Source organism: Crocodylus siamensis, chromosome 1, assembly GCF_052110815.1.
Source record: "Crocodylus siamensis isolate JL-2025a chromosome 1, ASM5211081v1, whole genome shotgun sequence".
Taxonomy (NCBI): Eukaryota; Metazoa; Chordata; order Crocodylia; family Crocodylidae; genus Crocodylus; species Crocodylus siamensis.
In genome coordinates, this window is record NC_143395.1 from 398,700,239 (window position 1) to 398,723,365 (window position 23,127).

The 23,127-nt window shown below is 45.4% G+C and overlaps 1 long non-coding RNA gene across 1 annotated transcript in view; it reads right to left on the reverse strand.

Annotated features, from left to right (window-relative positions):
* Positions 1–23,127, reverse strand: part of LOC149875272 (uncharacterized) — a 107,867-nt gene that overhangs the window by 79,079 nt on the left and 5,661 nt on the right. Inside the window, exon 2 of the long non-coding RNA XR_016440016.1 lies at positions 2,514–2,576. This is a non-coding gene — a long non-coding RNA (uncharacterized LOC149875272). The remainder of the gene's footprint in view (positions 1–2,513; positions 2,577–23,127) is intronic.

The window sequence follows — 23,127 nt, forward strand, 5'->3', positions numbered from 1 at the left end:
GCTGATATCTGGAGACAAAATTATCTACTTAGAGGGGTATTAGAGTCCTTGTGACAAGGTCAGGCAAAGGAGGCTGTACAAACTATAATTAAAGCAGTGTTCATGGCCCACAGAGCTGCCGTGAACAGCAGAAAGGTGCCTGTGAACTTTGAACTGTGAACTTTACGGGGGAGAGAATCTCATGCTGCCCACAAATTGATGTTCAAGGGCAATGTCTGTGTCGCGGGGCACTCCCGCGCCCCGCTCCTAAGGAGAGACCAGGAAGAGGAGAGGCCTGAAGCAACACAGATGGGGGTTGCTAGGGCAACCAGGCAGGTCATGTGGCCAGAGAGGGGCAGGGCCAGGCCCTTATAAACAGCTAGGCCAAAGCCTAGGGAGCAGTTCCCTTCTGGCTGCCGCAGAAGCAGGAGCTCTGCGGCTGAGCTGAGCGGCCAGAGTCGGGGGTTGCAGCCTTACCCCTAACAGGCTGCAATGATGCAGGGAACAAGATCGCCCTGATGAGAGGTAGGACGGAGCATTGGCTTTACGAGCAGGTAGGCTCTTCGTTGATTTTGTTACAGCCGTTCGGGCTTGGCTTTAAGTTACAGTTTACACCGGAGGACCGGGTGAGGCTGTAGGGGAGCGAGGAGGCCTCAGCGGGGCTCCCCAGCAGTTTGGGGGCTCCGGGTGCCCAGTAGGGGCACAGTGCCAGGGGGCCAGGCACGGCTGCGGCCACCTGAGCCCCAAGCGCGTGAGGGCGCGGCGCGGAGAGCGCGGTACACCGGCCCCAGAGAGGGCGAGGCCCGCAGAGGGCGCGGCGCGGAGAGCGCGGTACACCGGCCCCAGAGAGGGCGAGGCCCGCAGAGGGCGCGGCGCGGAGAGCGCGGTACACAGGCCCCAGAGAGGGCGAGGCCCGGAGAGGGCGCGGCGCGGAGAGCGCGATACGGGCCCCAGAGAGGGCGAGGCCCCAGAGAGGGGGTAGCGCCAAGAGAGCGCGGTACGGGCCCCGGAGAGGGCGAGGCCCGGAGAGGGCGGAGCGCCGAGAGCGCGATACAGGCCCCAGAGAGAGGGCGAGGCCCGGAGAGGGCGCAGAGCGAGGGAGCGCGATACAGGCCCCAGAGAGAGGGCGAGGCCCGGAGAGGGCGGAGCGCCGAGAGCGCGATACAGGCCCCAGAGAGAGGGCGAGGCCCGGAGAGGGCGGAGCGCCGAGAGCGCGATACAGGCCCCAGAGAGAGGGCGCAGCGCGGAGAGCGCGGTACAGGCCCCAGAGAGAGGGCGAGGCCCGGAGAGGGCGCAGAACAGGAAGGGGACCAGACAACGTCCCCCGGGACAGCTGCGAGGCTTGGGGCGTGCTAAGGGGGAGGCTTGGAGGCACGCATTTGCCCATAAGGCTGGGGGAGAGGACCCCACTTTGGAGCGGTAGTGAGATCATTGAGGTGCCGTTAGGTGCGAGTAGGCAGCCTCCCATACTGAACCAATAAGATCTAAGACGTGGCGGGCGAGTAGAGGGTGTCAGATCACCCTAATTGGCACGGCAAAGGGGCGCTCGCGAGCTCACGGCCGCTCGCGGGTCCACCCGTGACAGTCTGACTAAGGGGAAGGCATCCTGTACCTGGCCAAATACTTGTGGCCCAGGGAAGAGGCAAAAGGGTAGGACCCAATCCCAAGCCACAGTCAGGTAGAGACAACACTGAAGACCTAATAAACTGAAGACAGAGTCAAATCAAAGATGGTCCTTTGAGGGAAAAAGATCCACATAGACAGAGGGCATAAAAAGAACATGAGTAAGCATATGTCAGACTGTTTTGTTTATTTTCAGTACATGGTTCAGTTTATGTGTTATGAACTGAATGAATCGGTTAACTGTCTCTGATTGTGGTCCCACTGTGGGGCATAGCAGGAGATAGACAGATTTATGCTCTCTACGGGACAGTCAGCATTGTCAAGATCAGCAGGGTGAGTGACAGACCCAGGGTGTAGGGGTGGAGGAGCCCTGGACAAAATACACTTCATTACTAGTGAAGGGGGAGCGGGATAGACAGCTGAGGACCAAAGAGAAGATTACCCTAGGAAATCCTTCCAGGACACAATTTTTCTCCAACCTCCAATAAATTCATCAAGGTATGGCAAGTGAAACATACATTGGCAGGGGGGAATTGTGCCTGAGAGTGAGGAGTTGTTCCACATCCAACACCACCTTGTCACAATTGCATATAAACATGACATATATTTTTTCTTCCATTGAAGAGAAATGGCTCTATTAACATGCCAGGGATCCAATGCTATATTATTCAGTTTAAGATCAAAGCAAAAAAATAAATTTTATTAGAATATTCACTAATTTGCTAGATTATATAGCAAATTTATAAAGCAAATAAACTAGGTAAAATGGTCCAAAAAGTCAAAAGAAATGGTATCATTAGTCCTGGAGTCATTAGGGTTGTATGTACATCTCTTATTGACATTCTTAAAATTTAGCCTTCCTGAGTGCTTTTACAGTGCTTCTAATACTTCACTGTTAGTCATTACTATACCTGAGTTAATATGACCACATCTGAGTTAGGGTATTTAGCTGGAGCTAAAACCAGTCTGCAGCGCTGTGAAGTAGAAGAGACAAATTATCAGGAATGGCTAACAGACAGAAACATTGCATAACAAAAAATAGTTTGAACAATGGTACATCAAGGACACTGATTCCTTGTTAATGTTGTTAATGCCTGTGGAGTAATGAGAGATTAGCAGGAATCAGGTAGGAGATAGTGGGCCATGAAGTCAAGTGATTCCTTCATTGCTGCCTGGACAGAAAATCGACTACCCTTGCCAGACAGTTGGATCTGTCCCTAAGAACCAAGGACTTAACACAGACATAAATGATCCCCTCTAATATTTTTCTTCTCTCCACAGGTGATAATGACCCTTCTGAATTGTCTTGATCTTCCACAAATCAAGTCACTCTCAGGTTACTACATTTCTCTTGTCTCCTAGAAACCTGATAATCCCTTTTATATCCTGTTTTTATTTACATACTGACTATTGCAGAAAGCTTTGTTGTATCTGCTGTTTAACATGGCTTTATCTGTTTGTTTTTTTCTCAGAAACATAAGGCAGGGTACAGTGGTACCCAAAAGCTGGTCTATGTCTCTCCTGACTACACAGTTGGTCCAATAAAAGATATTGCCCACAAAAATACTTGCCTCTACCTTCTACTGAAATATTTCCTATAAGAGGTTTTGTTAAGGTTCCTATACTTGCTATATTAGGTCTGCTTAGGGTTTTACAGTTACAGTATGTACATTTTTGTAGCAGCAAGAACTCCGGGATTTGTTGAGTTTCCTTGAAATTTTTCCAAATATGCATTTAATTTGTCCATACTGTCCTGAAACGAAACATGATCATGTATTACATGATCATATAACAGAGATTTTATAGGACTAATAACAATGCTAGGCCAAGAATTATACTAATGGAACTTTAAGACTGAAATTTAAATCCATAAAAAGCTAGGGATTTCAGTTAAGGTTCCTATGGAAACTTTAACTCTACCCTTTAATTCTACCCTTTTCTTCTAATGAGTATATGCAAAGTAAAGAGCAGGTAGAAGTAAGGTTGTCATGACAACCTTAACTCTGAATTCTCTAGTTCTTGTAGATTTGCAACCTCAGACTTCATGTTGCTTAGCAAAGCTCTTGTCAGTGCATTAGTTGCTTAGAAGTATTTTTACAAGTCAATGAAAGTTAATAAACACCGATTTAATTTTAAGGACAGGGGTGTGTGTATGCAGGTGAACCCCTTTGTTCTTATCAGAATGAAGAACATAAATCCAATCGAACCTTCTGATAGAAAGGATCTTTTTGTCCAGATCATTTTGTTCCTGGAATCAACAGGCTTAGGCATGCAAATACCTCATTTTATATATTCCAACTGGCACCCTCCATAAAGAAAATTGTTTGATTTTGTCTGAACTGGCAAAGAAACACAGTCATTACCATCTTCAGCAGGAGTGGCCAAACTGGCATGCATACCATACTTGGCACAGGCACTCTCTGTGTGGCATGCAGCAGACCAGGGATGTTGAGGGGTGGATTTCAGATAGGTCCGAACCCCTCTTCTATCAAACCCAGAAAGGGGTGGACAAAAGAATGAAGTTAGCCAAGCTGACCAGCAATGCCAGTTAGCAACGCTGACCCGGAGGCCTGGCTTGGTTCACTCCGTAGATAGATAAAAGAAAGGAATTAAAAATAAAATACATAAGAATGTAAAAATAACAACATAAAACAAGGAAAACAGCAACAATGGGTTGTGACACAACTTTGAAATGAGGAAGAACAATGGGACACTATAAAAAATACCTTATCCATCAACAGCGAAGACAACAAAGATGAAGCGACTCTCTCAACTGACGAGAGGATGGCCAGTCTCAATGAGATGGTCATATGGAGCTTTGACAACACACCAAAACACCACAGGGTCACACTCCTCTGACTAAGTGCTGCAGCTGCACTTCACATACAAATACATCCAAGCACACACAAAGAGTCTGTCATTCACCAGCGCTATGGAGCCCTCTGAAGATTCAGCAGCTCCACAACTGAATGGGGCAGAGGCTCTTCTCTTCACCATGGAGATACAAGACATTTGCAGCCCAGGAGATCACCACTCTCCAAGGGTGAGAACAAGAAATGACCTGCCAACCAGCTCCATGATGAAACTCTCCAGCAACCCACACACCACAACAAAATGCCACCAGACTGCACACACCCCATAACAGCCAACACCCAGGCATTCGCAGCTATCTTTTATACCTTCTTTCACTCCATATCACACCACTCTTCCTTGACCAAGCTTCTCAGGTTACCACCAGTCCATCATGTACGTTACCAATCATCTCCAGTCTCACTTTGCTTCACTTTCTGCCACTCAAAGCTGTTGTTCACATTTACCTCAAGATTCGTTCTCCACTTTCCTGCCACTTTTGTACACACAACTGCACATGAACAACATCCCTAAGTGGGTTCCTGGCTCAAAAGTTCACCTCTTCTGGAGAGAGATCTTAGAATGACCCTCAGTGTGCATGTGCACAACTGAACATTATTTCAGTATTAACAGTATGGAAGCAGCCAGGCCTACATGGAGAGGGTAGGCAGCACAACAACAGATAGGGCAAAGAGAAGAAAGGAGAGCAAGCAATCAGGCAGGGGAAGGGCACCAAACTGGCACTTGCAGATGATATGGGGCTAATTTGTGGTATGCCCACCAAAGGGTTAGCCCCCACTAATCATATGATATATCTCTAAACTACTGTATTTATTTCGTTGTGATCATTGAGTAACATAAATTCTTGCTTCCCCAAGACCTAATAAGGTAAATCTTCATAACATTAGGCAAAGATTTAGTTGCAATGGGAAATGTGCAACTCAGTCTCCTTGCACAATAGTGAGTATTATTCCCCCATAGTTGTTTCATCTCTAGACTTTTTCAGCCCAAAAACACCTTTTAACATATTTCCATAATATAATACATTTGAGTGCCATTTAATATACTAGCCATCTTCACAAAGGTGAACAATTGTACAATAAAAAAATCCTTCAGTAGAAAAGTTCTTCCTTACATTTTGCTCTCTAGAAAAAATGCCTCATTTAATCTTCTAAGAGATTTATTTTACAAAATGCAATTTCAACTGCTGGTTAGTGATCTTTCCACTGATTCATTCCTTCTAAAAATGCTTTAGAAACATGTGTCAGGTGCAAACACAGACTCTAAACCTGTGCAGATCAATAAGTTCAAATTGCTTCAGAAAATATCACCAAAAACCCTGGAATCTGATAGAACCTATAAAGAGAACATAGAAAAAATTGCAAAGAAAAATAGGAGTACCAAAACATTTATCTGCACTCCCTCCTTCTACATTTCTGGAATGGGCTGGGACTGGCCTCCAAAATCCAGTACTGTCCTGGATAAAACAAGACATATATGGTCATTCTACCTATGCTCTGTGTAGGCAACATTTTTTGGCCGGAGTGCCGAAACAACCCACAATGCCTACCTTGGAAGGTGCCAGGCAAAATGGCCTCATGTGCCATGCTCGGAGTGCCAGCATGCCAGAAAAACAAAATGAGGGCAGGGGGTACATGGCAGGATGTGCTTGGGGCAGACAGCAGGGCAGCACAGCCTGCCCCAAGGTGCATGTGCAGTCGTCGCCAGCATAGAGCTGACGCCAGAGCTGTGGAGCCCAGTCACAGCTGTTTGCAGCCTGCCTGCTGTTTGCTGCAGCTGCCCAGAGCCCAGGCTGCACTGGACTCTGGAGCCCAGTCTCTAGCTCTGTGCTGGGACCAGGGGAGAGACTGGGATTGCACTGCCTAGACCCCTCCCCTACCACCCGCTCCGAGGCACGTGTGCACATGCTGGTACAGAGTTGATAGCATGGCGCCAGAGCCTAGCGCAGCTGTTTGTAGCCCCCGGCTGCAGCCAGCGCCGGCTCTCTGTAGCTGAGCCTGGGCTGCTTGCAGCACAGCTTGCAGCCTCCCAGCCACCTGGGATGTCATCAAACGAAACCTTATGAACAGTGGGTGGGAAGACAGGTTGGAGAGAGAGGATGGGAGGGCCAGGGAGAGAATGAGGTATGTAGGAGATATCTGGAGCTAGGAGAAAGAGAGCAAGCCAGAGGATGTGCTATTCAATGAGGTAACTACTGGCCTGGAAGGAAGAGGGTCTTAGGCGGGTCCCTTGTCCCCAAACTTCTCCCCCAATACTGCCATTCATCCATTTTTGCAATGTGTATATTAAACACAAATAAAAATATGATGAACATCATAAATGCAGCAGAACATTCTTTTAATGTCTAAACCAGAGTCAATGGGAGTTTTTCAATTACAGTACTTTAATAATGACTTTCACTTTATTTTTTGCATCAGTTGCATAATAAAATCTGGTTTTTTCAGAGCTACAGCTAAACCATGTCCATATAACACTGGTTCAGTATTTTTATTGTAAGAGACTGCCAACGTGGGCTCACCAGATTGGCTTGAGATACTTACCCTGGGCTAGAAACAGTGCCTGTGAACTCTGAGTTACACCAAGGGTGGAGCAGGGACCCCTGCCCTGTGGAAAAGGAGAAGCCAATCGAAAGAAGGGGTTTTCAATGCCCTCATTCGCATGGAAGGGGGATGGCTGGAGTTGGGGGCCAGCTACCTGGAGCCCTAGTTGACCAGTCTGCAAGCTGGAAGGGATAAAAGTAGCAGCCGAACTGGCGTGGGGGCTGCTGACAGTGACTCCGGGGAAGGATGCAGGAGGCCTAAGAAGAGCTGAGGTGAGCTAACCCAGCAGAGGGAGCAGAGACCCCTCTGAAGGCCTTGAAGGCCCAGAGAGAAGGCGGCAGGCAGCCGTCCCTCCAGCCCTGCAGCAGAGAGGGAACAGCGGCCAGGGCTTGGGGCTGAGAGCTGGTGCCCCAAGGCCACATTGCTGTGTGCTGGACATGCCAGGTGTCCTGGAGGCTAGAGGTGGCAGTCGCCCCCCCCCCCAGACTCCACTGCGGAAAAGAAGCAGTGGCCAGGAGTGCAGGTGGCATCCTTATCTGGAGCAGGGAGATGGGCCAGTGAGTTGAGGAAACTCCTTCCCTTCCCTGGGGAAGGGGGACAGCAGCAGGCAAGGTGTTGGGATCCTGAGGAGCAGCAGAGTGCCTGGACGAGGGCCCCTGGGAGCTTGGGGCGAAGGCCAGCACTCAGAGCGGGATTGGCCAGTCATCTGGAGCAGGGGTTTAAAGAAACGACCCCTGGGAGCTGCCTGTGCTGCTGATCCTCTGCCACTGACTGCCCCAGAGGGGACTCAGTCCTGTCCCTTATTCTGCAGCTGAATGTCATGGATGGAGCCCCTGAGCTTGTGCTTGGGTCATGCTGATTGCTGCAGGAGCCTACTCTGTTGCTTGTTGCTTGCCTTTTTGGTTGCCACAGAGGGTAGCCTTTCAGCCTCTTTGTGGGGGTTGGGGTTTGATACATTTGATTGCTGCAGACCAGAAAAGCCTACACTGTTGCAGTCTGTCGCTAATCGGGAAGCCTGTTGGAGCTGCTGGAAGCAAGCACCCTGCTTCCTTGCTGTAGCATCTCAGCAGTGACTGAAAGCTGCCAGTTACCCTACCTGTGGTTCTTGAGTCAAGGGTTGACTAATGCATTCTGGTTTGTAAGTATGTATTGCAGCTAATCCATGAAAAAGTACAGATGAATGAAAGAATAAATCTGGGAGAAAGCAAGACAAAACTGTAAATAGAACAGGGGAGATTAGAAAGGCAGGACCAGAAATCATCCACTAAAGTCTATTTTCTTCCTCTTCTGATATGCTGAACTCTATGTAAAAAAAAATCTTTGTTTTATATCATACAGTACAAATCTTTCTGCTAGGTTCCACTTGAAGCTAGCAAGCTGAGTGAAGATCACTGAGCTAAATTCCCTCCTAGGGTAACATCCCTGAAGACAGTAATTGCAGCAAGCATGTACTGGGACGAGCAAAGTTTTCTGATCTGGATACCCCTTGGTGAAATCCAGAATGAAAATCAGTAAATCTAAACTGATGGCATTGGCCTAAGGGTTTCCTACGTAGAACTAAGGAGATCTAAAAATATGAGGTCCTTGGCTGGCTTTCATCATGACAGTCACATTATGTGTGCCACACACTAGAAACATTTCACATGCATCTTCCTCAAGACTACTAACAACTCTAAAGGAGATGCAATAGTTCACCATATTGAAGAACAGACTGTTTGGTCTGTAGCAGGGAAAAACATATTTTTCTAGATGCAATGACAATGAGCACAGGGCCCTTTAGAGCAGCTTAACTAAAGGAATGATTTAGCCCCTAGAAAGCTTTCTTCAGCCTCCACTTTTTCATCCCCAAAATTTCTGCACTTGTTCAGTTTTGAAGCAATAATCTTCTCTCACTCTCCCAAAGAAAACTTCATTCTTTGAGGTGATTACATTTTTTTGAGCAGAAACTGCTATGTGGCTTGCTAATAATAATAAATGGGCATCCCTACTGTATTTTTATAGTGACACCTACATAGTGTCTAATGAGATCGTGGCCCCATACTGACAGAACTGCATATACACATAGTAAGAGATCGCTGATACACTGCATATCTTACAGTGTAAGTATGAGACAGTGAAAGGGAAGAAATTATAATTATCCTCATTTTATAAAAGGACACATTGAAATGAGGGGCTGAAAAAGCACTCCCTGGCCATTTACATTGCATGTTCCAAACCCCCTAACTCACCCCCCCAAAAACCGCCCCCACCTTGGAGTAGCGGCTGAACACATGCCAGTAAGCACCCCCCAGAGAGACAACCTAAGAGCAACCTAGGTGTTCACTCTAAGCCACGATAAGACATTGCCTCATTTCTGGGATTTGGTGCACGCAGAGTGGAAGCAAGTTAGTGGGTGGTGGCTTCTCAGTGGTATTTCTAGGTCTGACACTGAGGTGATGAAGACTAGTCATTTGCCCTGGAGCACACAGAAAGCCTAAGGCAGCAGTGGGTGAGGGAAGATTTGGCGGGGCGGGGCGAGTGCAAAGGTGCCATTGCACTACTGCTAGACAATGCTGAGAGAGTCATAGATTCATCGATTGTAAGGCCGGAAGGGACATTGGAAGATCATCGGGTCCAGCTCCCTGCACCAGGCAGGAAAGATAACTGGGGGTCAGGTGACCCCAGAAAGGTGACTCTCCAGTCTCCTGTTGAAGATCTCCAGGGTAGGCGACTGCACCACCTCTGGAGGGATTTTATTGCACAGTGGACACCCTGACTGTGAAGAAGTTTTTCCTAATGTTGAGCCTGAATCGATCTTCCAGGAGTTTGTGGCCATTACTCCTGGTTTTCCCCTCGGGTGCCCTGGTGAACAGTTGCTCACTGAGCCCTGGATGTACTGCCCTGATGTAGTGGTAAGCTACTATCAGGACCCCTTTCAGCCTTCTTTTCCTCATGCTGAAGAGTCCCAGATCCCTCAGCCTTTCCTCATATGGCTTGCTGTGTAAGGCTCTGATCAGACAGGTGGCTCTTGTCTGGACTCTCTCAAACTTGTCCATGTCCTTGTTAAAGTGCGGTGCCCAGAACTGGACGCAGTACTCCAGCTGTGGCCTGACCAGTGCTGAGTAGAGTGGAAGAATCACCTCCTTGGCTTTGCTGGAGATGCATCAATGGATGCATGCCAGAGTGTTATTTGCCCTACTGGCTACAGCATCACACTGCCGGCTCATATTCAATTCATGCAGTCAATTATCTTCATGGCTCATTGTCATCTCCCTGATTCAGATTCATCTCTGTCTACACCATAGGTGTTAACAACTTTCTATCGTTTTCAGTGGTCTTGATGTTCTACTATTCAAACTATCCTTTCCTCTGAAACTTAGTCTGTTAGCCATTTCTGGTAATATCTCTGTTCTGTTTCACAGCACTGCAGACTGTTCGCAGCTCTAAGTAGAAAACCTTAACTCAGGTATGGTAATATTAACTGAGGTATAGAAATGACTGATAGTGACGTATTGGAGGTACTCTCAAGACACTTGAAAAAGCTAGATTTTATTTAATGATCTGAATGAGGTAGATGTTTAACTATAATGATTACAGGACTAATGATGCAATGTCTTTTGACTATTTTTGCTTAATTTATGTTTCTTTTTAAACTTTGTGTAAAATCTAGCAACTGAGTGCACATTCCAGTAGTTATATTTGTTTTTGCTTTAACCTTAAACTGAATACTATAGTGTTAACCCCTAGCGTATTAGAAAAGCATCTAGTTTCTCTTTAACTGGGGAAAAATGTTTTATGTGATAATGTGCCATACCATTTGCACCTCATTTGTCAAAATTCTGGATCCACCCTTGACTGTGAGAATTAAACACTACTTCTCTCATGTCCCTTAGCTAATATTTCTGCACAATACAGGATCACAGGAAAGTAGGGCTGGAAGTAACCTCACAAGGTCATCTAGTCCAGCCCCCTGCTCAAGGCAGGATCATCCCTAACTAAACCAAATGTCTATCAAGTGTCTGCCTAACCTGCTTCCAAGGATGGTAATTCCACAGTTTCTCTACGTAGCCTCATCCAGTGCTTGACCTCCCCCATAGTCCATTCTTCCTAACCTCCAACTTAAATTGTCCCTGGTGCAGCTTGAGGACATTGTTCCTACCCTTATCTCCTACAGCCACAGAGAAGCCCACCTCCATCCTCTCTTCATTGCCCTTCAGGTATTTGAAAACTGTTATCAAATCCTACCCCCCACCCCCATCTTCTCTTTCTCAGACTACATAACCCTAGCTCTCTCAGCCTTTCCTCATAAGCAGGATTCCAGGTTTTCTCTGATAAAAAGATCCCCAATTTTCAGACTAAAAGAAGTAACCCAAAATCCACATTTGTCCATGATTAAAATAAAACACCACTTATACATATCTATAGATATACATAAGTAGATATAGATCTATAGATATAGATATATAGATATGTTTATCTAATACTTATATATCTAATATATAGTAAGATTGGTGGGCCAGCTGCCAGATGACTGGAAGATAGCTAATGTGGTCCCCATCTTCAAAAAAGGGAAGAGAGAGGACCTGGGCAACTATAGGCCCATCAGTCTTACCTCTATCCTTGGGAAACTCTTTGAGAAGATCCTCAAGGAGCACATCTGTGATGTGCCGGCTTCAGGGATGGTGCTCAAGGGCAACCAGCATGGTTTCATTAGGGGCAGGTCTTGTTAGACCAACCTGATTGCCTTTTATGATCAGGTCACAAAGGCAATGGATGCAGGTGTTGCTGTGGACGTAGTCTTTCTGGACTTCAGCAAGGCCTTTGACACCGTCTCCCACCCCAGCCTCATTAAAAAACTAGGCGACTGTGGCATTGATGCCTACACAGTCAGATGGATTGCAGATTGGCTGAAGGGTCATACTCAGAGGGTGGTGGTGGACAGGTCATATTCAACCTGGGGGGAAGTGGGCAGCGGAGTTCCCCAGGGCTCGGTCCTTGGGCCTGCGCTGTTCAACATCTTCATCAGCGATTTGGACGACGGGGTGAAATGCAACCTGTTTAAATTCGCTGATGATACCAAAATTTGGGGTGAGGTAAGCACACTAGTAGGGAGGGAAAGACTGCAATAAGACCTGGATAGGTTACAGGAGTGGGCTGACATAAACAGGATGCGTTTCAATACTGGCAAGTGCAGAGTGCTGCGCTTAGGCAGTAGAAACCAGCAGCACACTTATAGAATGGGAAACTCCCTTCTTGAGAGCACGGAGGCAGAAAGGGATCTTGGAGTCATTATTGGCTCCAAGATGAACATGGGCCGACAATGCGAGGTCTCAGTTGGCAGGGCTAATCGGACCTTGTCATGCATCCATAGATGCATCTCAAGTAGAGCCAGGGAGGTGATCCTCCCCCTCTGTGAAACACTGGTCAGGCCACAGCTGGAGTACTGCGTCCAGTTCTGTGCGCCCCATTTCAGGAGGGATGTGGACAACATTGAAAGGGTCCAGAGGAGGGCCACACGCATGATCCGGGGACTACAGGGCAGACCCTACATTGAAAGACTGCGGGACCTGAACCTGTTCAGCCTTCACAAGAGAAGGCTGAGGGGGGACCTGGTGACTGTCTATAAACTCACTAGGGGGGACCAGAAGGGTTTAGGGGAGACACTGTTTCCCCTAGTGCCCCCTGGCTTGATGACTACCTGGCTGGACTCATCTAAGTCCAGTCTTTTTCTCCCGGCCAGGCAGGGGTCGGGCTTGAAGATCTACAAGGTCGCTTCCGACCCAACTTCTATGATTCTGTGATTGGTATAGATATACTAGCCAATTGCCTGTCAAGAATGACAGGGGGAGAGGGCTGGGATGGAGAGCCACCACCTAACGCCCTACGATGCTGCTGTTCTGCCTCTTGCAGGAAGCGGGGTGGGGGACCCAAGGCCAGCGCCGCTGACCCTGGCTCCCCCACCCCTGTCTGGGCCTCAACATTGGCCTCAGCTACCCCACCCCCGTCCAGTCCTCAGCGCAGCTTCGGAATCATGGCGGTGGTCCCCCATGGTGGGAGCACTCTGATTGGCTGTTTACATCAGCCAGTCAGAGTGTGAATAAAGCGTTAGAGACAGACGGACAGACTTAGACTTTTATAATACTAAAATATGTGGTGTTTGATTTTAATCATAGACAAATGTGGATTTTGAGTTACTTTTTTTTAGTCTGAAAATTGGGGATTTTTTTATCAGAGAAAACCAGGATCCCTGCTCATAAGTCATGTTTCCTAGGCTTCTAATCATTTTTGTTGCTCTGTGCTGGATTCTTTCCAAACTGTCTTGTTGTTAATTGATTTATCTTGTAAACTTATAAGGAAATCAACCAAAAAAACCACAAAGAATTCTCTAAAACATGCCACTGTTATAGCAAGAAAGCATAAAGAAGATATCTGTATATCAGTCATATTTCTTTTTATCCAATCCTCTATGCATATATGTAGTTTGAAAAAGCTCTAAGTCTGTGAATAAGTATACGATATATACAGAGCTCCAAGTATAAGTATAATATATAATATGTATATTATAGAGAGAGAGAGCTGTAAGTTCATGAACAAGTATATTTTATATATAGATATATATTGATAGCAATATGGATATCAATATAGATATATATTAGCTGTGGGTGATGTGGGTAACTGCTCAGGATGCCACGGTCAGGGTGCCACCACACACACAACACACATGGGTGCTGCAAGTGGCAGGTAGTGGTGCTGGCCTGGGCCTTTGCTCAGAGGCCTACATAATGCGGGGGCCTTGGTGGGGCAGAGCGGACTGCCCAAAATTCCATGTGCCAGGGTAGTAATGGCACTCATGAATGACTGGTGCCTCCTGCAACTGGGGGGCACCATGGTGGCAAGCGGGGACCACCCACAGTCACCACCAGTGGTATTGGTGGCACTGAGCGGAAACTGCCCGTAGCCAATGATGCCAGCAGCAAGGGGTAGGGGTGGCAAGCAGGGACTGCCCGCATCCTCTGGTGACTGCATTGTCAGCAGGGGGGGAGGGAAGTGTCAACCAGCCACAGAAGCCAGCAGCATCTTCAGTGGAGGCCAAGCTCAGGGGGGCACGTGCCCCCGGAGCTCCCCCTACACATCACCTATGATGGCAGTAGCACCTGCTTCCACCTAGGTGGGGCAGGGCAGGGTGGGATAGGGTGGGTTGGACTGGCGTATGCAGGAAGCCTCCAGCCTGGGAGAGTAGAGGAGGGCTCTAGCAAAGTAGTCTCTCACCTGCATGCATCCAGCTGCATGCCAGGCCCTAGCATGAATGCTGCATGCCAAGCAGCAGCGCTGTTGGGGGTGGGAGCGTGGCGATGGTAAGTGGGGAGCCGTGGCAGGCAGCTGTGGTGCTGTCAGCGGTGGCGGTGGGGGGTGGCGAGTGCCAACCAGCAGTCAGCAACCACCCACAGATGTTGCCGACAGCATTGGCGGTGGCCAGTGGCGATCATGAACCACCTGCAGACACTGCCGGTGGTGTCAGCAATGAGGGGGGACGGGTGGCAAGTGGCAACTGCCCACAGGCGCACCTTTCCATAGGGGGTGCACCACCACACTCATGGGGTGCAAATGTACCCGCCTGCAGCCCTTACACATCACCAATGGGCCCTAGAGGAGCCCCATGGCAGCCACAGGGCACAAGACCTCCCATGCCAGACAGCCACTCGTTGCAGGCTCCTGCTCCCTGCACTTTGGCTCCATGAAGTTACAGATGGCAGTCCCTGCCCACAAGCAGGTGCCCTGCCCAGCTCCCCAGTCCATCAGATGGGGCCCCTCTGCAGCAGGGCAGCAGCACTGGTGACTTGGGTGTGGGACACTGTGGGGGCACCAAAATAATTTTTCCAGGGGAGCCGTTTTCCCTAAGGCCAGCTGTGTACATACCCACTAGGGCCACATCCACATGAATGTGGATATTTGTTTCCCTGGAGACAAAAAGCAGTGGCACACCTTGTGCTGCTGCTGCTGCTGCTGCTTGTCCCTGGGGAACACCTGTGCCATGCACCCTGTGGAGCACAGCAGGCTACCCCAGGTGGGGAGGGGAAGCTGGGGCCAGCAACTGTGCAGGCCCCAGAAACCTTACCCAGAGTCCTGGGGGACTCAGGGTGCTGCAGCTGTGGTGATCCTGCTGCTTACAGCCTGTCCGCCAGCTGGATTGTGGCTCCAGCTGGCCATGCTCTGGTTTTGGGTGGTGCAAGCTGCTCCCCTGTGCACCTCCCCACTTTTTTTTCACAGCACAGGGAACACCTGACAGGTCTGCAGTGCCACATACCACACAATCATGCTCGTCTGGAAGCACCCTAGGGTTGCCAGCCCTCCAGGATCTCCCTGGAGTCTTCAGAAATTAGAAATAAATCTCCAGGAAACTGCTGAGAGTCACCTGAGAGATAAATGACAGGGCACTAATTAAAATAAACATTAAATGTTGAATCCAATTTATACAGTGGTCCAGTGCATTTTTAAAATGTAATAGCAATGTGCATTTGCCTTCCTGATGTAGTCTACACCCCATAATCCATAATGTACGCAAGCACACAGGCATGTTCATGTTGTGTGTCATGGGCATGTTGGCATTCTCTCTCACAGGCATATTGGCATTATATGTCACAGGCATGTTGGTGTTGTCTCTTTAGTCTACTAAGCTACACTGCATTGTGTATGAATGTCATTATGTCATGTGATGAAACCTCCTGAAATAGATTCAGACAGAGTTGGCAACCCTAATACAAACACGCACACGTGTGTGCGCACACACCCCCACACCCCCCCCAACATGCATATATATATATAACATCTCTGCAGCATTTATCACATTGCATTAAATACTCATTTTTCTTCACTATAAGTAAAGCAAGCTACTATACCATATAATATCTAAAATTCCACTATATAAAAATTTACAGAAGATAAAATATTAGGTCGAGAAGCATTATACCTATAACAAAGACTTTTTATGCACTGTAATACATCTTTTCAGATGTGTTCTGTCAAGACCACAAGGGTAGCGAACCTGCAGAATACCAGCTAACCACATTATTTTTGTCACTACTGTACTTACAGATTTTTCTGTTTTCAAGCAAAAAAAAAATCTAAAATTACATACAGTTTACTTCCTTTTACATTATTATGTTAATATGACTTCTCCAGGCTGAAATATAATCTGCTTCTCTCATAGGTTTCTAGGTTTGGTTTTAAACAAGTTTCCTACATTGGTGCTACCTAGGCAAGATTAATATGACTTTCCTACTTAATATAAATCTTTTGATTTGTTGCTGAATGGACTGATCTCAAGTATTGCTGTCTAACTGCAAGAGACAATGCTGTTTATCATTTTGCCCTGAAAGCAACCATCCAGATCTGGATATTACAGTACTTTGAATTTAGAAACCATGAAATATAAATGTGCTTCTATCAACAGTGAGCATGAATTAAATTAATAATGTTGACTTTATAGCTGACGTACCATTTACATTTACTTTACATTTGTAAAACCAGGGTGGTAATAATAAAAATTAAAATTAAAAAAAATAATAACTATTAAACAAGCAGCGATTATAGAAAGATTTGTGGAAACGCTGGAGGAGTTTCAACTTATGTAGGGTATAATTAATGTTCTTGAGTAAAAATTGTAATAAATGTAGATAATTAAAAACGATGGAGAATTTTTTCTCTTGGAAATTGATGATTTACTGAAATCAATATATTCTGCAGAAATGTGTCAATTTGAACAAAATTTGAAATAATATTTTAGTAAGGTCTAAATATTTGAAACGTTTCATATTATCTTTTCAAAATTACTGTTCAAAATTCATTTCTCCACAAAAAATGAGAAAACTGAAACTGAAAATAAAGAATAAATTACTAGTTTCATTTTATATAAAATTTCAAAATTCCAATTCAAAACAAAAACACATTTCAAAATATCAGAAATCCCTGTGAAATGGAAATTCTGGTCCCCACACTGATCAATAGTAATACTAGTCAATGAGTGTTTCTAGAGTGTTCTTACCCATACCGATTCTCCTTCATAGCATATGTGCCACCATTAGATTAACTTCAGTGCATATTGGAGTATACAATATATTCAGCAGTTGTCATCCAGGGCTGTTCTAGCATTTGGCACAGAAACTACACCTCTGAAAGGAATACTTACAGGAATTATCTTTTATAACTTATAAACTAATTATATTACAGTTTTTGAGACATATTCTCATCTGATGTCTGCTGACTTCCTTAACTCCAACAGAGCCATGACTACTTATACCCACCACGGATCTGAACCCACTTACTTTAAACTGGAACTCACTGGCCCTGTGTTTGTCCATATAGCGAACACTTTGCTTGCCTTTTGGATCCCTTTCTGTTTTCCTTCATATTTCTTTTCCTCTTCTGCTGAAAGCTCTTTCCAATGGTATCTTCCTCTACATTTATAAAGTTCCTGCCAAGTTTGGGGCACCATTATAATCTAAATTTGTTTTTATTATTACTATATTTCATATTTAGGCACTTCAGCCATAAACTGCTTATGGGAATTACTCCTTTTCTTATTGAAGTCAATGCGCATTTACTTAATTAGGGCCATGTCTACAGAAGCAGTGGACTTTGCAGTTGTTTCTGTGCAGTCATTTATTACTTGCATAACCAAGTACTAAATGACTGCATGGTAACTGGTATTACTGCTCAGTACCATTCCCATTTTTTTTTCAGACTCTACTGCACAGTAGCGTCACATCATGGTTAGTGCCCACCAACTCTACTGAGCAGTAAGTTATTGCACTCTAAGAGTAGGATTTTGCCTTGAGTTTTTGAACCTGCAAAATGCTGAGAACTGTAGCACAGTAAAGACAAATACATGAGAACATGTTTCATTTTAAGCATGTAACTAATCCCATTGACTTTAATGAAGGAGAAATACCTTTGCTAGTAGAGAAAGGTATGATCATAGCCTATGAAATCATGCATGATGTGGAGAAAGGGGGTAGGGAATTGTTATTTATAATGTTTCAATGAAATTATCAGGCAGCACGTTTAAACAAAAAAAGGAAGTACATTTTTACCTAAAGTATAATTAGTAGATCGAATGAATTGCTATCAGAAACTGTGGCATCAATAGTATAATGGGATTCAATTAGGGATTAGACAAATTTATGGAGGATAGAAGCACTAAACACATGTTAGGAAAATAACCTACTCAGAATATCCAGAACGGTGTGGACAAGGGATGGAAGGATCATTCCATCCTATATTCTCTCTGTAAAGCATCCAGTATATGCCGCTGTCAGAGACAGGAGACTGGGCTAGATGACCCGGCATATGTTACAAACATATGTATACCACCGCCCCCTCCTCTTGCCTTCTCCAAGATGTTGTTATGCAGCGGTCTAGTGTCTAGTCCAAATATTACTCCCACCAGGAGTGAAGTCCTAAATTCTGTTATCTGTATCACAAGCTGATTATTTAGCTGGCAGCAGTGATATCTTAATATGGACAGTCTCAGAATCATTACAGGTACAGTTCACATTTTACCTTTGCTGTGTCTTAAAGAGAAATGGCCGCAGGTTAATCCCTTCTATTTAGAGGAAATGCTAGCAGAGAGGCTGCCGAGAGCAAAATTAAGAACCAATTTTCTCTGCTCACTGTTCCCATTTTGTCTCTTCTTTCTATTTCATTCTGAAGCTGCTGCTGATAGTGCTAGCTGTAGAATTAATGTGTTGCCAAAATGGTGAGAAAAGACTTTTAAAGAGTGAGATCTATTAAATTATGCAGGAGTTTTCTCAAGGGAAATGATGGAAGCCTTATTGCCTAAGTAGTTTAAAAATGGCATGTGTCATGAATCTGAGGAGTTTGTGGGGTGTCTTGCATGGTTACTTGGGGTTGTTTCACTGATACAGCATGAGTAGTCTCTACAGATAGGTAACATCAAGGTATATCATCCTTATATGCATCCTAAAATGTATTTCCTATATGTTATATTAGGGCCAGGATTGCGAGATATGATAATGACTTTCAAGTGATAAACAATGAGTTTCCTAGGAAAGGCTGAAAGCTTAAATGGCTGAAGAATTAGCATCTGACAGGAATGTGTTCATTCAGAAATATGCCTTCCAGACAATGACAAATTTACATTTTAAAAGGAGAAACCCTAATATATGCAGCACCTTGGAACAGGAAGAACACTTCTCATGAGGAGGAAATTCAATGAGAGATGGCATCTTAGGGATGCTTGCTTAGTTTTCTCCACATCTGAAAGGATGCACATATTCTCCTGGTCTTAATTAGATTGGGAAAACTTTTCAGTCTGATAAACATGCACCTTTGGGGGTGCAGGAAGTTATATGTATACTGGGGGCCCTGAGAATCCAATGAGGGAGCTATAGAAATGACCAGAAAGGAAATTGTACTTAAGGCTTGCCTTGAGAGCAGGGCACTGTCTAGTCTTCCTGGGCACAGGGAAGGCTGTTGGCTGTCAACCATGGGCTGAGTAAAGCAAGCTACTAGGAGGGGCAGGGGCTGTTTGCTAACCTGTTGAGCTAAGAACAGCAATCTTGGATTTAAGTTGCAAGGTAAGAACAAGTTATTGTTCTGCCATTTTCTTTTGTTTGTTTATTCTTATATATCTGCCTATATCTCAAAATACAGTTACTGATTTCTTATGGTTGTTCTTGTTTTTCATAATACATTTTTGTGTTATCTTTCTAACCCATTTATTGTCAGTGATAACTGTGATTCCAGAGCATTTGACCATATGGACAAGCTTCATCTGAGGAAGGAAGGATTTTTTTTTTTTAAACACATGACCAAACAAAATTCCCTCTACTAAGATCTGGCAAGGCTGGGTAAGACGGGCAAGGCCAAGGAGTTGGTCTGGCATACCCTAGCCAGTTCTCAGTGGTCAAGCAGTGACAACAGGGAGAGGTTTGGGGCAGAAGGACAATCCTGAAGGTGTGGGAGAACCCGAGGAGTATGTCCCAGAGGTGCAAACAACCACATCTGGGGTTGGGGCATGTCACAGCATGGATGAAAGAAAACACTCAAAACCACAGGCAACACATGGGGGGTGGGGGGGAATGGGGGAGCGTGTACACCTCCTGAGATTGGCTGCTGCCACCATTGCTGCCAGCATCTGCAGGCAGTTGCCGCTCACCCTCCGCCCCCTCGCTGCCAACACCGCCGCGGCCACCTGCAGGCAGTCCCCACTCGGCCCACCATTGCCACCCACATCATCATGGCTGCCAGCAGGCAGCCCCACTCACTACCACCATGCCCCTGCCACCAACATGACCCTTGCCACCTGTGGGCAGTCGCCATGCTCCCCCAGCCTCAGGAGGCATGAGTTGTTCATGCTCAAAACCATATTCCAGAAACAATCCTATATTAATCCTCAAGGAATGGATAAGATGACAAACCACTCCTTTCCCAATTCCAAGTTGTGCAATTGGAAGTTCATGTCTCCTGTCATTGCCTTAAATTTTGTAGTGATGGCATTAATTATGACTGGCTCAGAGGCAAAAGGATCACTTGGATACCATTAGTAATATTGAGGATGGAATATGAAACAACATATTGGCTAATGAATAGAATTCAAGAGCAATGTCAAATAGCAAGCAGCAAAGCCAAAGCACAATCTGTGTTTCTCTTCTTTAATATCTGAGGTGTCAACACAACAAAAAACTTAAGCAAGTATTTCACACTTTGCTTAAGTTTATGCTTATTCAGCAAAGTTCATAGGTAGTTTCTTAAGTGATTATCTAAATAACAGCCAGAGAGGAGATGTAGAACAAAATGGACAGATCTGACCTGCTTTCCAATATTGTCTTGTGGTAGCTTATATGTGGCATCCCCTAACTTTAAAGGACATTAAAGCTGAAAGAATAATTTGTGTTGCATAGTTGAATTGATGAATTTTCACTCTTTCTTGTCTGCGAAGAAACTATGAACCTGTAAGACATATTTGAAAGAGTTTGCCAAACTTTCTTTAAATAAATTTTGATCTGTCTCCATTAGGACTGGATCTTGCCATCCCTTTCCACAATATCAGCGGATCTTCCATGTACATTAGCAACAGTGAAGTCCCTAACAGGCTTAACAGAGCCATTGATTCTTCTTTCTGCTTGGGGTAGAGGTTTTTTGTTGGATGAATTTGTTCATGGTTAGGGTTGTGTGGGTTTGGGGGTTTTTTTGTTTTTTGCTTTTTATGGAAGAAAGAGGATTATCTACCCAATTAACAATGTTGGGTAGATAACCATGTCAGTACTACAAATGTCATTCTCACAATACTGGACAGCTTTTCTAAAAAAACATGCCTTTGCAGCATTACCTAAAGAAAATCAAACTGTGAAATTGCTTATTTTTTCTAGAAGTCTCAGAAGGACCCGGGACTCTTCAGCCTGAAAAAGAGAAGGCTGAGAGGGGACTTAGTAGCAGCTTGATACTACATCAGGGGAGTACATCAAGGACTTGGTGAACAACTGTTCACCAGGGCACACTTGGGGAAAACCAGGAGTAATGGCCACAAACTCATGGCGACTGGACCCAATGATCTTGCAAGGACCCTTCCAGCCCTAATGTCTATGAAATATATGAAACTCCTGGAAGACTGTTTCAAGCTCAACATTAGGAAAAACTTCTTCACAGTCAGGGTGTCCAGACTGCGGAATAAGCTTCGGTCAGAGGTGGTGCAATCACCTACCCTGGAAATCTTCAAGAGGGGACTGGACGGTTGTCTTTCCTGCCTAGACTCAATGATCTTTGGAGGTCCCTTCCAGCCTTATAGTCTGAATCTATGAATCTATGAATCTTCTTGATCAGGAATTTCCATCTCCTTGTTCCAGGGCCTCATCTACTTGATCAGGAATTCTTTCAGTATGGTTTATTATTGAAATGTGAACTAATCTGAATAGACCTAAGTCACATGGCAAGTTTCTGTTCCATATTTCAATGAGAATAATCCTGAAAACCCATTTTCTGTTGTGAATATTCAAATTAATTTACTTTCTGCCAATGTTCTGCAATTTTTGCTTAAAACTCCCTGTTTCATTGAATGTTGCTGTCTGTACACCCATGGCTAGAATAGCTGTGGAAAGCAAATACAAGTGAGGTGTGAACACAAAGTGAATTTATTCAGAAATTGAAAAGACTGCTTACAGAACTCACCTATCTCTGCTTGACATATCCTCTTCTATCTAAACAAATTATGGCTGACAGCCAACAGCATTTACTCTCCTGGACTGTTTTCAGATTTCTCTTTTATTTTATTTTTAATACCTATTATTCCGTCTGACTACAGATCTCCCATCGATTTAAATGGTTTGTAACTCACAAATTTGTCCCAGCACTAAGCATGACAAACAGCATTTCCCCCCCTCCCCTCCCATTCTCAACATCCAGTTGTAAACAGCTCTGTTGACTTCCCAGGATTAATACCAAACCTTTTTCTGTTGGGTTGTCTTTACTGTTACAGTTAGCTCAAGATAGTAAATTCAATTTCCTCCCTTCACATTAGCCCACCTCAGGTGAATGTGAATCACACTGGGTGCATCTACATATGCACTTTACCATGGAGTAAACTAGTTAGCTCCGCAGTAGTGTCACTGCCTACACATGTGCCGTATTAGGACAGTACTACCGTATGGCAGAGTAAGTAACTGCACTGAAATGCACATATAGACAGTGATAGGGGCTGGCTGGGGCATGAGAGTGCTAAAGTGTGGGGGCTACCTGCCAGGTAGCCACACAGCCCTGCAGGTTCTGCACCCTCGTGCCCCAGCCAGCTCCTCCACTGCCTGATGCTGCCATCTGGAGCTTGGGGTTGACTCCCTGTGACCCCCGCCAGCGTGTGGCTGTTCTGCCCCAGCTCAAAGGGCTGCTATCCTGGGAGCACATATAGATGTTGCGCCCAGGAGCAGTGCATTCTGGTTCAAAGTGCTCCAAAGTTTATCGCGTCAAATTGCACATGTCAACACACCAATTGTGACACAGTATTGGTCTACATAGACTGATTTGATTAACAGCACAGAGTAACTGCAGTCATAACTTGATGTACTGTTTTCTCCTCTTTATTACTGGCTCCATTGTCACCATCATTTGAGCTTTAGCCCCCTGT